We start from the raw sequence: 14,667 nt of genomic DNA on the forward strand, positions 1-14,667 counted from the left end.
ACATCTACAAAAAAAGTTACATCCGTTGCTCCCTTGTTTTGCCAGGTTCCGCCGAAATTTTTTTCCCAAATTGGGCTCGGAAGATTGAGTATTCGAGCCGCGAAGTTTCCGCACGCTTTTCAAAGAACGTGCTTGATTTTCTGTAGGCCACATCTTGCATTCGTTTGAGCTGAAAATTTCTGTGGTTGTTGCTTGTGTGCTCCTAGTTCATAAAACAATATCAGAAAAATACGAAATTTTTTTTTTCGTGATTCCTACTAGTGCTAAAATACAAAAAAGAGGAGCACATAGAGAACACCCAGATAATTGTGCTGTTTACTGTGTCTTTCTCTGATCATCCTTTTTAGCTTTGTTTCAGCTGTTGTGCTAGGACTAGGGACACGTGATAGACCAGCAACTGTGATTCATACTTTGGACACTTATTTAGCTTTGCTCTTCTGATTACAATTATTGCTAATCCTTGCTACCATATTGTGCCTTCCAAGCTCCACCTCCTTTGATCCGAACAGGTTCACTCTTGCAATCATCCCACGCTTCCAGACTCGTCACCGGTTGTTCCTCCTTGCTGCGTTGGTAAGAACATTTATAAGAGCGTGGTAAGACGCTTGAGTGTGTGTGATTCCACCTTCCACAACCTAGTAGTTGATAGGGATAATATTTGTTATCCTTTGTTTTCTACTAACCATGTCAGGTGATGGCTCTCCGTCGGATTTTAAGGATTGTGTGTCCAAGGAAGAACTCAACAAAGCCTTGCAGGATCATACTAGGCTATTGACAGACATTAGAACAAGCATTGCTAACCTCGTCACGCGAGTCAATGACCTTGAGTTGCGACAGCCACCACAGGATGATGACCATTCACATGATGATGATGATGATACTAATGATGGTGACCAAGAAGATGGTGAGGTTTTTGTTGGGCAAGATGTGCGTGCTGAGCAACGTCCTCATGCTGAACAATTACGTCGTGGCCAACAACAACGTCGTCAAGGTAATGGAGGTAATAATGTTAATCGCAACGGTCGCGATGATCCTTATTCTAAGATTAAGTTTTCAATGCCTCCTTTTGATGGTGCATATGATGCTGATGCTTATTTGAATTGGGAAATGACGGTTGATCAAAAGTATAGTTCTCATATGGTTCCTGAAATACATAGAGTTAGACTAGCCACTTGTGAGTTCACGAATTATGCTATTATTTGGTGGAATGGTCTAGTTTCTAGTGGCTTAGAACCTGAATCATGGCCTAGACTAAAGCGTGCCATGCGCAATAGATTTATTCCTCCTGATTATACACGTGAATTGAAAAAGAAATTGCAGCGCTTAAATCAAGGTTCTAAATCTGTCCATGATTACTATCAAGAGCTTCAAATTGCTATGCTTCGTTGTAGTATACAAGAGGATGATGAGGATACCATGATTCGTTTTTACTCCGGGTTGAGACGTGAAATTCAGGACCTTGTTGATTATAAAGATTACAATACTACCAATAGGTTGTTCCATTTTGCTATCTTGGCAGAAAAAGAACTGCAGGGTCGACAACAGGTGCAGAAATTGCGGAACAATTTTGGGAGTACATTTACTTCACGAGTACCACCGGGACAAGCAACAACATTCCCTTCAACATCTACACGATCTGCTGCCCCCTCCTCCAACACTCGGGCGCGTTCAGCAGGAGCACCACAACCATCACGTGAGGTGAGTAAATCTACTGTTTCGCAGGATCCAATGCCACGCTCTTCTTCAGGTGCAGCTACCACGGGTCGTACAACGGGCATTGTGTGCCGTCGCTGCCAAGGTATTGGCCACGTCATGAAGGATTGCCCAAGCCAGCAAGCATACTCCGCAACAGCAGATGGTGGATATGTTAGTCATAGTGATGTCGAGGAAGAATATGCATTTGAAGCTAATCTTGCAGCCGATCATGACATGGATAGTGAGGGGGAGGAGATTAGTGGTACCGCTGCCACGGAGAGTTATGCAGCACGCACCTTCATTGTGAAGCGAGTTTTGAGTTCTCAAATGGGGCAAGCGGAGCAGCTACAACGCCATAATCTGTTCCAGATATTCCTCATTGTCAAAGATGCACGTGTTCGTACCATAATTGATGGCGGGAGTTGCAACAACCTCTTGAGCTCCGATCTTGTGAAGAATCTTTTCTTGCCAACACGTGCACATCCTCATCCATACTATATTCAGTGGTTCAATAATAGCGGTAAGGTTAAGGTAACACAATCTGCGAGAGTACATTTTTCTATTGGTTCCTACCATGATTATGCTAATTTTGATGTAGTGCCTATGCAAGCATGTTCACTTTTGTTAGGCCGTCCTTGGGAATTTGATACCGATGCTACACACCATGGTAGAAGTAATAAATACTCTCTCATGCACAAAGGAAAGAAAATCTCTTTGCTTCCTTTGACACCTGCTGAAATTGTGCAATGTGATAAAGCTTTAGCTGAAAAAGAAAAGAAAGAATGTGTTTTGGAATCTGAAAATCAGCAAGTAGCTCAATTTGTTTTTCCACCTAAGAAAGAGAAGAACACACCTAGGTCCGAAGGCATTAAGTTAAAGGGTGGTGTTATGCTTGCTACTAAATCTGACATTGCTGAAATTCAAGATAATGATACTTTGTGCTATGCTTTGGTATGCAAAGAGGTTTTATTTTCAATTGATGATATACCTAGCTCTTTGCCTGCTGCTGTCACTAACCTTTTGCAGGAGTATAAAGATGTCTTTCCAGCTGAGATACCCCCGGGGCTACCACCATTGAGAGGGATAGAGCACCAAATAGATTTGATCCCGGGAGCGACTTTGCCAAACCGCGCTGCTTATAGGACCAATCCGGAGGAGACTAAGGAAATTCAGCGACAAGTCCAAGACCTTTTGGACCGTGGGTACGTACGAGAGAGCCTTAGTCCTTGTGCTATTCCTGTTCTTTTGATTCCTAAGAAAGATGGCACATGGCGCATGTGTGTTGATTGTAGAGCCATTAATAATATCACAATAAGGTATCGTCACCCTATTCCTAGGCTAGATGACATGCTTGATGAGTTGAGTGGTTCTATTATTTTCACGAAGATTGACTTGCGTAGTGGTTACCACCAAATAAGAATGAAATTGGGAGATGAATGGGAAACTGCTTTCAAAACTAAGTTCGGTCTATATGAGTGGTTAGTGATGCCTTTTGGTTTAACTAATGCACCTAGCACTTTCATGACATTGATTAATGAGGTTTTACGTGCTTTCATAGGAAGATTTGTGGTGGTGTACTTTGATGATATTTTGATCTATAGGAAGTCACATGAAGAACACATTGATCATCTACGTGCTGTTTTTACTGCTTTGAGAGAGGCACGTTTGTTTGCTAACCTTGACAAGTGCACCTTTTGCACGAATAGAGTTGCTTTTCTTGGCTATGTTGTTACTCCACAGGGAATTGAAGTGGATGAAGCTAAAATTGAAGCCATCAAGAGCTGGCCGACCCATGGGACTATCACACAGGTGAGAAGCTTTCATGCCTTGCAGGGTTCTATCGGCGTTTTGTGAGAGATTTCAGCACCATTGCTGCCCCACTCAATGAGTTGACAAAAATGGCACATTTTATACCTTGTCACAAGAGCGATGATGCTACAAACATAGCTGATTTGTTTTTCAAGAAAATCATTCACTTGCATGGAGTGCCTAACACCATTGTTTCGGATCGTGATGCAAAATTTTTGAGCCACTTTTGGAGGACACTTTGGAATAAACTTGGGACAAAGCTGCTGTTTTCGATGACATGTCACCCTCAAACTGACGGACAAACGGAGGTTGTGAACCGCACATTATCCACCATGTTGCGGGCTGTTTTGAAGAAAAATTTGAGGATGTGGGAAGAGTGTCTACCCCATATTGAGTTCGCTTACAACAGATCAGTTCACTCCACCACCAAGGTAAGTCTGTTTCAGGTAGTGTATGGTTTTAAGCCCCGTGCCCCTATTGATTTACTTCCTTTACCAACATCCGAGAAATTGAATTTTGATGCTAAGACACGTGTTGATTTGATTCTGAAAATGCATGAGTTGACTAAGGAAAATATTGAAAAGATGAATGAGAAGTATAGAACTTATGGTAGCTGAGGTCGGAAACATATTACTTTTGAAATTGGTGATCTTGTGTGGTTACATTTGCGCAAAGATAGGTTTCCTGATTTGAGAAAGTCTAAATTGCTGCCTCGAGCTGATGGTCCTTTTACAATTGTGGCAAAGATCAATGATAATGCATATAAGCTTGAGTTGCCTGCAGATTATGGGGTTAGTCTCACATTTAACATTTCAGATTTAAAGCCTTACTTGGGAGAAGAAGATGACAATGTGTCGAGGACGACTCCAATTCAAGAGGGGGAGGATGATGAGGACATCACTCTTTCGGATACACACACACCGAATATTCCCCCAACACTAGGTCCATTGACACGAGCTCGTGCACGTCAACTAAATCATGAGGTGAGCTCGTTCCTTAGTGTTCCTTTATACTTTGATGAGGATGGGATGCTACTGAATAATTGTGATGTATTGCTACTTAGGAACACGGGAGAAGAACAGTATGGGCGCCCAAGCCAAGGTGGAGGCCCAATCCAGTTCGAGTCCGTTTCGGAGTCCAGGACCAGTCTGTACTAAAATCGTTGCCCAGGACGCATACGGACTCCGTTTTTGACGTTCTACACATGGTTGGAAAGCTAAGGAGATAAGCTTTCCAACGGTACTGGTCCCATGTCCAAATTCTTTCTGAGTCAACAGGAATCATCGAAACAAGTAGATGTCCAGAATCTGTCAGGGTGCTGCGCCACCATCTTTTGGGCCGTTGGGCCGTGTAACGTGTTGGAGTCCATTAGGGACGCGTCCAGGGGTCCTTGGCCAACCCTAATCTTTTATATATAGTAGCCACCGCCCTAATTAGGGTTGGGTTTTGCTTAGATATTGATCTACACACAGTTGTGAGATTTTCGCTCTTGTTCTGGACCGACTAGGCCGCCGCAAGTGTTTGTGGAACCCCGACTTCGAGTGCTTGAATTCAATTCGCAATATTTCAGATTGCATCTTATACGTTCTTGCTTGTGTTCTCGGTACGCTTGCCGAGATTGAGCCTTCTTGGCGAGGTCAACCGCGCGACACGGTTGATAACCATCGAAGCTGTGGTGTAGTGATTGCAAGGGAGACGATCTGTTCGGGTCGAAGCCTTTGGATCATCAACGTTGAGTTCTCCACCCACCGACTTATCGCTACCTATCGGAAGATCAGGCCAACATTACTCATCACTTGGTCTCCAGCGGCGCCTGTAGGCGGCCTGCAAAAGAAAAACGAGGTTAGTCTCCGAACAATCTCCGAGCAAGGCATGCTCAGGAAAAAAAGGGGGAAACTTACGTAGATTTGGGTCTCCGTTATTGCCATCTTGATTTCGGGATCCTGTACCCCAGGCCCGACGGCGTCGGCCCGGAATCCTCCCTCCTCTTCTGCGGGAGGCTCTGCTGGGCCGCCGCGCGATCTCCGGGCTCCAGACCAGGCCCAAGCAGATCAAGGTCTGGTTCCAGAACCGCAGATGCCGCCCCCGCCGACGGCCCCACGCTGGACGATTGGCCATCCCGGCCTCCCTCCTTCTCGCCAGGCGATGACGATGGCGGGGACGTCGGCGTAGGAATTAAATTCCGGAGGCGCTTCCCTCTGTCCCCCGGTGCTGTCGCCGCCCCGCTGCCGGCGGTGCCTCCTCCTCTGCCCTGGCGGCTGCTACTTGCAGCAGCCCCACCGCTAGCCCGCGGCCCACCGCCCGCGGCGCCCGGGCCACCGGTTTGTGCCAGACCGCCTGCGGCCTCCTCGCTGGCCGCCTCGTCCACCCCGGGAATCTGGATAGTCCCGGGGTTCCGGCGCCTTGGCCGGTCGACCAGCCCCTGGGCGTCGAACTCCGGCAGCTTCGCTTGCAGCGCCACCCGGTTAGGTTTTGGCGCAGAGCGCTAGCTCCTTCCAGGGGAGCTCCGCCCGGCTCAGGTCGTCCATCCCGATCACCACCGGAGCAGGCCCCTCAGCGCCGCTCTGTCCAGGTCCCACTCCGCGCCAATCTGGGTCCTGGTGATGTCCTGGGGGCCGGTGTACACCCAGCAGGGCCAGGCCCGCTCCCGCAGAGACGCCAGGTGGTGGCGCAGGTAGTCCGCCACCACCATCACCGAAGTGAGCCCGGCCTGGCGCAGGAAGTTGATGGGCTCCAGGACCGGCTCCATCCGCGCGTTCACCTGTGGCGGCACCTCCCAGGTCACCTTCTGGGGCTCCGCCGCCCTCTCCGGCAGGGTCAGACGGTCGTGGGGGCTGACGTCGATGTAGAACCAGTCGCGCCGCCAGTCCTCCCACTTGCTCCACAGCACCTGGGGAATATACTGCTCCCCCAGGCTGTCCCGCAGCCGGAAGTTGCAGCAGCCGACGACGTCGGCGGTGGAGAGGCCCCTCTTCTTCCCGGCCGACCGCAGCATGAAGAAGTGCCGGAAGAGCATCACCGACGGTGGCACCCCCACGAACATCTCACAGAGGTGGGCGAAGACCGCCAGGATGACGACGGAGTTGGGGCTGAGGTGCACCAGTTGGATCCCGAACGTGTCGAGGATCTGAAGGAAGAATATCGAAAACGGCGGCACCAGCCCGGTCGCCACGAAGGAAGTGAAGAGGACGATGCGCTCCGACCGGTTCGTCATCGGCGGGAAGCTCACCGGCGTCACCACCGAGGCCCCCCGCTGGCGCTCGGGCACCATCAGCTTCCGCACCTTGTTCGTCGCCTCCTCGTTCACGAGCCGGGACTCCGGCAGCACGCTGTCGTGTGTCTTGTCGCGGCGGCTTCCTCCCGCTCTCGACATCTTGTCAGGGTGGGGGATGATCTGGACGGTGGAGGAAGAGGGGTGCTCTGATCGCCTAAGGGAGGTTGAGGGCTCAGGAGCGCAAGGAAGACGAAGGCTTGTTCGTAAAGATGGCATAAAGAGGGGGGCGGTTCGCTCCCCTCCTCCTTTTATACTCAGGGGAAATTCAAACGTCGCCTGCCGCGGCGTGCTCGGCGGGACGGTTTCCTCGGCCAGCGCAACCGTCAGACGAATCTCCCTCGGGCCGTGCGGTTGTCAGCAGTTGCCAATCGTATTTTCCTCGATTTGCGCAGTTGCCACGCGTGCCAGCTTCCTCGTTATCACGCGCCGCCCGTCCAATTATCGCGTGTCTCGGGAGTCGGCTGGACATGCGTCCATTCGGCTCCCCGTTGGGCCGTCTAGAAGCCCGGACTGGAAGGGCCAATGTCTAAGAGCGCGCCGCGTGGCGTCGATGCTGGTTTTGGCCTTGTTGACGACGAAGGGCCCATCCGCAGTCTCTGGGTCATCGCCTGCCAATGGGCCCAGGGGCTGCTGTCGGTGAATCAGGAACCGGGGGTCCCCGAATCCCGAGGCCAGGCCAGCAATTCGCCACGTGGCGCCATTCCGCGGAGTCACCTCCGCAAAGCAAAAAAGATTAAGTCCTGGGAGAGGGCGCTCGAGGCCACAGTCAGTGGTCCCCGAGTACCCAAGTTCCCCGATGATCTGCGAAGTCTAAGTGCTGGGAAGAAAGTGCTCGGGGAGGTATACGGTGACCCCCGAGCACCCGAGTCCCCCGACGACCTAGAAAGCTAAGTACAGGGAGAAGTGTGTCCGGAGCAGCGAGCGGTGGCCCTCTGGGCACCCAAGTATCCCGGGGACCCACTGAAGGAAGTTCCGGGAGAGAGTGCTCGGGGCCGCGTGCAGCGGCCCTCGAGCACTCGGTCCCCCGAGGGTCTGTACAAGCGTGCCCGGGAGAGAGTGCTCGGGGAGGTGAACAGTAGCCCCCGAGCACTCGGTTCCCCGAGGACCAAGGAAGGGCATTCTCGGGACAGAGTGCTCGGGGAGGTGAACAGTGACCCCCGAGCACTCGGTTCCCCGACGACCCAGGAAGCCCCTCTGACAAGTAGCCCCCACAGGGGCCCACTGATGAGGTGTCAGCCAGTCAAAGGCCTGAGGCCTCATTTAAGAGCGCGCGTGGCCTGTCACCTCCAACTGCTCCCGCCACGCTCGGTGTCAGTTCCTGCCACATTCTGGCAGAAGGGCGTGGGGTCATTAAATGCACGGGTCCCATCCCGTGCCATCCGGCCCGTCTCGGGATAACATCGTGAGGGCCAAGGCGTTCCGTCTGCCGCGCTGCTGTGGCAGGAGAACAAGACAGGGTGGGCACGCCGGGCCGCTCTGCGGCTGCCCGGTGGGCCCTCTCCACGGCGCCCGTTGCCAGTGCATTTATGGTGACGGATGACCGGGCGCGGGGTGCCCTTTTCACCCCTGGTCACTTCGCACAGAGGCTATGATGATGCCCTTTCCATTTATGGTGCCTTGGGACTCGTGCCCTCCCGTTCGGGGCACGCTACTGCCGGCGGGTATTTAAAGCAGCCGGCAGCACGGACAAAGACAAGCTTGCACAGGCTAAGAATATCAGAACAAGGTGAATCTCGGCACAATCTCTGAACAAGCTCGACAAGTTAGACAATCTCTCAGAAGTAGGAAAATCCCAAAGGAAGTGGGTAGAGAAGAGAAGAGAAGCCCAAGAGCACCCAAAGCCAACAGACACACGCAGACCGAAGAACAAGGAGCCCCAGGCTCTAGGATAGCCAAACATTCTTGTAACCAGCAACATCCTTGAGGGACATTCTCAAGGCATTTATAGTATCCATACAGGAGTAGGGTGTTACGCCTCCGTGCGGCCCGAACCTGTCTAAACCCCAGTGCATTTACTTCGCTCCGCACTAGATCATTCCACCCCACCGGCCATCGCATTTATACCCATTTATTCCTCCGGCGAACATATTCAGGATCATCCCCCCGGCCGAATCTCTAAAAATGGGTCCCTCATGATCCCTGCGACAGGAGTTAACCCTCTGACAAGTACCTTCGACACCGTCACACGCTCCCGAGATAAGCAAATTCGCAAGTGTGCAGGCTCCAACCAAGAGCTCTTCTTCAGTTGCTTCTACAGGCCGATCGACCGGGATTGTATGCTACCGAAGCAAGGGAATGGGACATGTCATGAAAGATTGCACAAGTCAGCAAGCGTACATTGCAACAGAAGATGGTGGGTATGTAAGTGCTAGTGATGTTGAGGATGAATATGCACTTGCAGCTAACCATGCAGGTGATGAGGACGAATGTGCGACGGATATCAACAATTAGGAAGAATTGAGTGCAGCTGCTACGGAGAATTATAGGACACTCATTGTGCAGCGAGTGTTAAGTACTCAAATGGAGCAAGCAGAACAGTTACAACACCATAATTTGTTTCAGATGTTCCTTATAGTCAAGGATTATTGTGTTCGAGTCATTATTGATGGAGGAAGCTGCAACAACTTGGTAAGTTCAGATATGATCAAGACGGTTGCCTTACCGACAAGAAACCATCCTTACCCGTATCATATTCAATAGTTCAACAACAGTGGTAAGTTGAAGGTAATGCAAATAGCTATGGTACATTTTTCTATTGGTTGATACCATGATTGTGCTGATTTCGATGTAGTTCTCGTGCAAGCATGCTCTATTTGTTAGGACGGCCGTGAGAGTTTGATACTGATGCAACACATCATGGTAGAAGTAATGAGTACACCCTTATGCATAAAGGAAAGAAAATAACTTTTCAACCTTTAACCCCTGCTGAAATTGTGAAGTGTGAACAAGAGATAGCTGAAAATAAGAGAAAAGAGTTTGAGAATGAATTTGAAAATCAACAAGTAGCGGAAAAAGTTTTTCCACTCAAAAAGTAGAAAGTAACAACAACTTCTAAGTCCGATGGAATTAGACTAAAAGGGTGTGTTATGCTTGCTACTAAAACTGACCTTACTGAAATTTGTGATAATGAGCTACCATGCTATGCTTTGATATGCAAATATGCTTTAGTTTAGCTCGAGAATATATCTAGTTTGCCTCCTGCTGTTGCTAACCTTTTGCATGAGTTTGTGGATGTTTTTCCAGCTGAGGTACCCCTAGGATTACCACCTATTTGAGGGATTGAACATCAAATTGATTTAATTTTGAGAGCAACTTTGCCAAATCGTGCTGCATATAGGACCAACCTAGAAGAGACTAAGGAAATTCAGCAATAATTCTAAAACCTTTTGGACCGAGGGTATGTATGAGAAAGTCTTAGTCCTTATGTTGTTCCTATTCTTTTGGTTCCTAAGAAAGATGTTAGTTGGCGTATGTGTGTTGATTGTAGAGCCATCAATAATATTACTATAAGATATCGTCACCCTATCCCTAGGTTAGATGATATGCTTGATGAGTTGAGTTCTTATATAATCTTTACATATCTAAATCCTGGTAGGGATGGAGCACTCTGATTGGCTGGTGAAACCGAGCTGTTCGATTGCATTTCAACGGTCAGATGATAAAAGATGTATTGTAGCCATGTTTCCTGATTCTTCGAGCGCTTCACCACCCTCCCCGAAAGGAAAAATCCCCAAATCCCAACACCAGACACCGACGACGATGTCCCTCCGCAAGCGCCAGTGCTCGACAAGCAGATCCCGCCTCGCCGTCCTCCCCTCCGCCTGCCTCCTTAGCCTCATCCCCTGCCTCACTCTCCTTCCCCAACACCGACCTCCTCCTCCGCCTCCACCTCGACCCCTCCTCCCCAGACGACGCCGAGGTCAAAACTCGACACTGACTTTCGCGCCGCCGTGACCCCCTTTCTCGACCTACACGTCTCCTTCACCTCCTTCCTCCACTCCCGCTACTTCGTCGCCCTCCTCTCCGACCGCTGGTCCTCCTTCTCAGCCACTCCTGGTCGCCTTTCCCTCACCATGCTCGCCGCCTCCTCCTCTTACTGCGCCCACTCGTTCCATGCCCATGTCGAGGTGCTCCGCCTCCTCTAGACTCTCGACTTCCCGGGTGTCATCCGCTCCCCTCCCGACACGCTCAACCTCATCCCCGTCGCTCTCCAGCTCCTCTTTGATGCTTGCGTCTGCTTCCTCGAGGCCGTGCCTTGGTCCGAGAAGGAGGAGGCCCGCGCCGTTGACCTTGCACCACTCCTCCCCACCGATGAGGCTGCCAACCTGCTCGTGTGGGTCTCCCCTCTCCCCGCCACTGCTGGTCCCTCTTCCACCTTGGGGGAGGCCGCCAGGTCACCCTCCGAGTCGATGTTGCACGACCTGATCCACTCCACCATCCATGGCCACCCCGTCCATGCTGCCCCCAAGGCGTTCATCGCGATGCTCCTCAAGGACTACCCGTCCCGGGATTGCGTCCACAAGGTGCTCGATGAGGTGTTTTTGTCGTGCCTAGAGACTGTTAAGGAGCTCATGGGGAAGTACGCTAGCCCGAACTTCAGGGTCGCGGTGGACAGTGACGAACGCGAGGCGATACAAAGGCTGAACTTGGAGTCTGCGGTCTTGAATGTGAAGCACTTGTATTGGCTCATCGAGAGGATGGTTGATCTGAGGGTGGCCAATAACGCGGTGAAGCTGTGGAGTGATCAAGCTACCCTGGCTACTGATTTGCAAAAGTTGCTGAATGATGCGGACATGTGGAGGAACATGACACCCGGGCTTGTGATGCTTGTGACCAGATGCACGCTCAGGCTTGCCAATTCAGTCATAGCTGGGGAGACTCTGGTATCTCGGCGTGTGAGTCTGCTAACGGGTAGTTTTGCTATTGCGTGAGCTTTTCTACGTGCCATATATTATGAAGGTACAGTACAATGCTAAATGTTACAATCAGTGAAATGTAGTATCATTTATTTCATGGTAAATGCAATGAACCCGGTTTGAAATAGATAGTATGTTTTAGTATCATTTATTTTTCCTATGTTACAGATGCTTTGCTCTATTACTATTGTGTTTATCCTTAAGAAATGTTGTATAAAAAAGTATAGTGCAGTTGTGCTGTCACAAAAAGATAAATGCAATTGTGGTCACGGATAAGGATAGTGCATATTTACTTTCTTCATGGTGTTCATCATTCAGCTTTAGGATGCAAATTGTAGTAGGCATAACTCATGTATTTTATATCAAAAGAATTATGTTAGCTAATATTTAAGTGGTTTCTAAAAGAATTTTTTATGGCTCAATTTTGCGATGGCTATTCAAATGTCTTAGTCCACTTAAGTAAAGCGCTCAAAGAATCAAGAAACATGGCTACAGTAGATCTTTAACATCGAACCGTTGAAACACAATTAGATATTTCAGCCCATCTTTGTTATCTTTCAAACAAAAATGAGAATACCAGTTCCCACTTATGCATTATGTGTATAAGATCTTATTTATTTAAAAGACTAAACAGTTAGCAAAGTGTTTAGTTTGTTCTGGTATGATAGCTAGCTTGTGATGCTTTTTTTTCATCAATGGTTTATTGTGTTTACGTGAAGCAAAAACAGTTTACCATCTATGAGCTGCATTTGCTTTTGCTTCACTTTATTGGCTGTGCCGTCTTATTTTTTTAATACTCAAGTACACTGTTGGCAAAGGAATAAATGGCCAAATTGTTAAATTACGGGACACAAAAACCAAAGACTGTTGCTTTGAAGTTTTGGTCCCTACATCCCAATCAGGATCAAATTTTTACACTAACGTATATGAGCAAACTGGTGTGGATGGCAGTGGACCATCATCTACTTCCACGAATACCTGATTCCTTTTGTATGTGATGACTGATGAAAGCATAATAAGCTGATGATATGCTCATACAGCATACCTCACTGAAACATGAAACCATATTCAAGCTTTTGAATTTTATTCTTGATGCCTCTTTTGAGTTTTATTGTTGATGCCTCATCTTAGCTATACATTTTGTGATTTTGGCTTATCAGTTGTTTTGATCATGTCTAAACCTATTAGCTCACAAGTTTACAAATACTGCGAGTCCAAACTATGTTCTTTCGATCTATGGGAAAATCCACTGAGACAGGCATTTACACACTCACGAATATCTAATCGTTATGTGTAAAGGCCATAACTGAACACAAACAGTTAAAACACTATGGTGCTGGCTAGAAACCTTGAAGAAAATAGCTATTTAACTATTTAGAATGTCTTTGTAGGTCAAATTTCATGTTGAAGTTTAATTTCTCTGTTGATAGCTTAGTGTTATCTTTTTTCTGGACTCATCGTTGATTTAACTGTATTTGAATTTAGTTTTGAGAGTCATAGATTAGGATGCGAGATATTCCATTGTACATGTTGCTCAAAAGGATCGACTGCAGGCAATTCAAACTCATAATATTGGCACGCTAGCATCATTTGTGGGCATTGTATGCCTGTATGAAATGCCGTTCCTACAACAAGACAATTGGTGAAGGTTGCTCCGACCTTAATTATTTAGCATATTCTATAACGTCATTTTTTTCTCATTTATCTCAGCTTGATATCATGATTTAATATGCTACCTAATCAAGCAATTTACTAGCTAAGTCCACTTTATTAAACATTCATTGTCTTTCTTTTCTTCCAGGGCAGAGATATGCAAGCTCAGCTATCTGAGTTGTGCTACACAGGCTACATTTTTTATGTGGATTTTGTCGCCCTTATGATTGGTGTACCAAATGTACAGCCCAAAGATGATCGATTTACGTTTGGCAGGTTGTATTTATTTCTACAGCCTTAGTATATTTCTCTTAATTGTTCTCTATTCTTAGTTCAATTCTTCCTGCTTTCATCTACCACGCACGTTGATTAGAGAAATGACCGTTCTCATGATCTGGGGGGTCCTCTTGCCTCCCTGTTTAAGTGAACAAGTTAATAAACATGAACCACCATGTTTGTTCTTGCATGTTTTACTATTGTGGATGAGTTCCTATGTCCAATAAGTATCAGATGTTCCTATATATACCATTGAGTAGCACCTCTTATAACTATGACATTATGTCTCTTCAAGCAGAGTGTATAATCAAAAGGATCAATGTAAATGACTACGGTGCTTTTCATTTTGAGATTGAAGACAATGACATGGGAGTGGCGGTCTGTGTTCTTTTAAGAAATCAGTTATCACCGCTACATTACTTGGGTACCACATTAGCCAGCCATGTTTATTGTTCTTATGTAAGCAGCTAAGAGACTAATGTAATGTGTTATACTTCAAATAGGCGGCGGATTCGTCTTTGTGGTGACATAGAGGCCACACTTATTGGTTGGGCCACCCACATGCGTTGTCCACATGCTCTTCTGAATGGTTAGCCAGGCAAACAATTTACATTTTGGAGGGGCCCAAGATCGCCAAATGAGAGCGTCAAGGTCGGTATCTACCGCACCAATAACTTGCAACCAATAACTTGCTTCTCCACAGCATTGAAGCCATGATGGTGTGACTATAAGTATTCCCATAGCTATTGATTGTAACATTTTTTCTTTACGAGCAAAATTTTCAGTATCAAAGGGTGTAACCTCTTGAATAGTCTTCACCAATGGTAGTCTAGTGTGTCTCAATATATTCAAAAATTCGAAAAGAATTAGAAGGTGCGAACCATCAAGATAACTTTAAGTATGTCTACTGATACGCAAGAAAATAACTCGGATCCAAGGTATGGTACACAAATCCATAAACCAAGATACATATTTTTACGTTCATGTATATAATTTTTTAATAGCTCCATGTCTAAGGCATTTGTCCTTTCCTTTCATTAATAT

At 47.7% G+C, this 14,667-nt stretch overlaps 1 pseudogene; it reads left to right on the top strand.

Annotated features, from left to right (window-relative positions):
• Positions 1–10,485: 10,485 nt before the first annotated feature.
• Positions 10,486–13,915, top strand: LOC133888946 (BTB/POZ domain-containing protein At3g05675-like; annotated as a pseudogene).
• Positions 13,916–14,667: the final 752 nt, after the last annotated feature.

Source organism: Phragmites australis, chromosome 13, assembly GCF_958298935.1.
Source record: "Phragmites australis chromosome 13, lpPhrAust1.1, whole genome shotgun sequence".
In the NCBI taxonomy this organism is placed as follows: Eukaryota; Viridiplantae; Streptophyta; class Magnoliopsida; order Poales; family Poaceae; genus Phragmites; species Phragmites australis.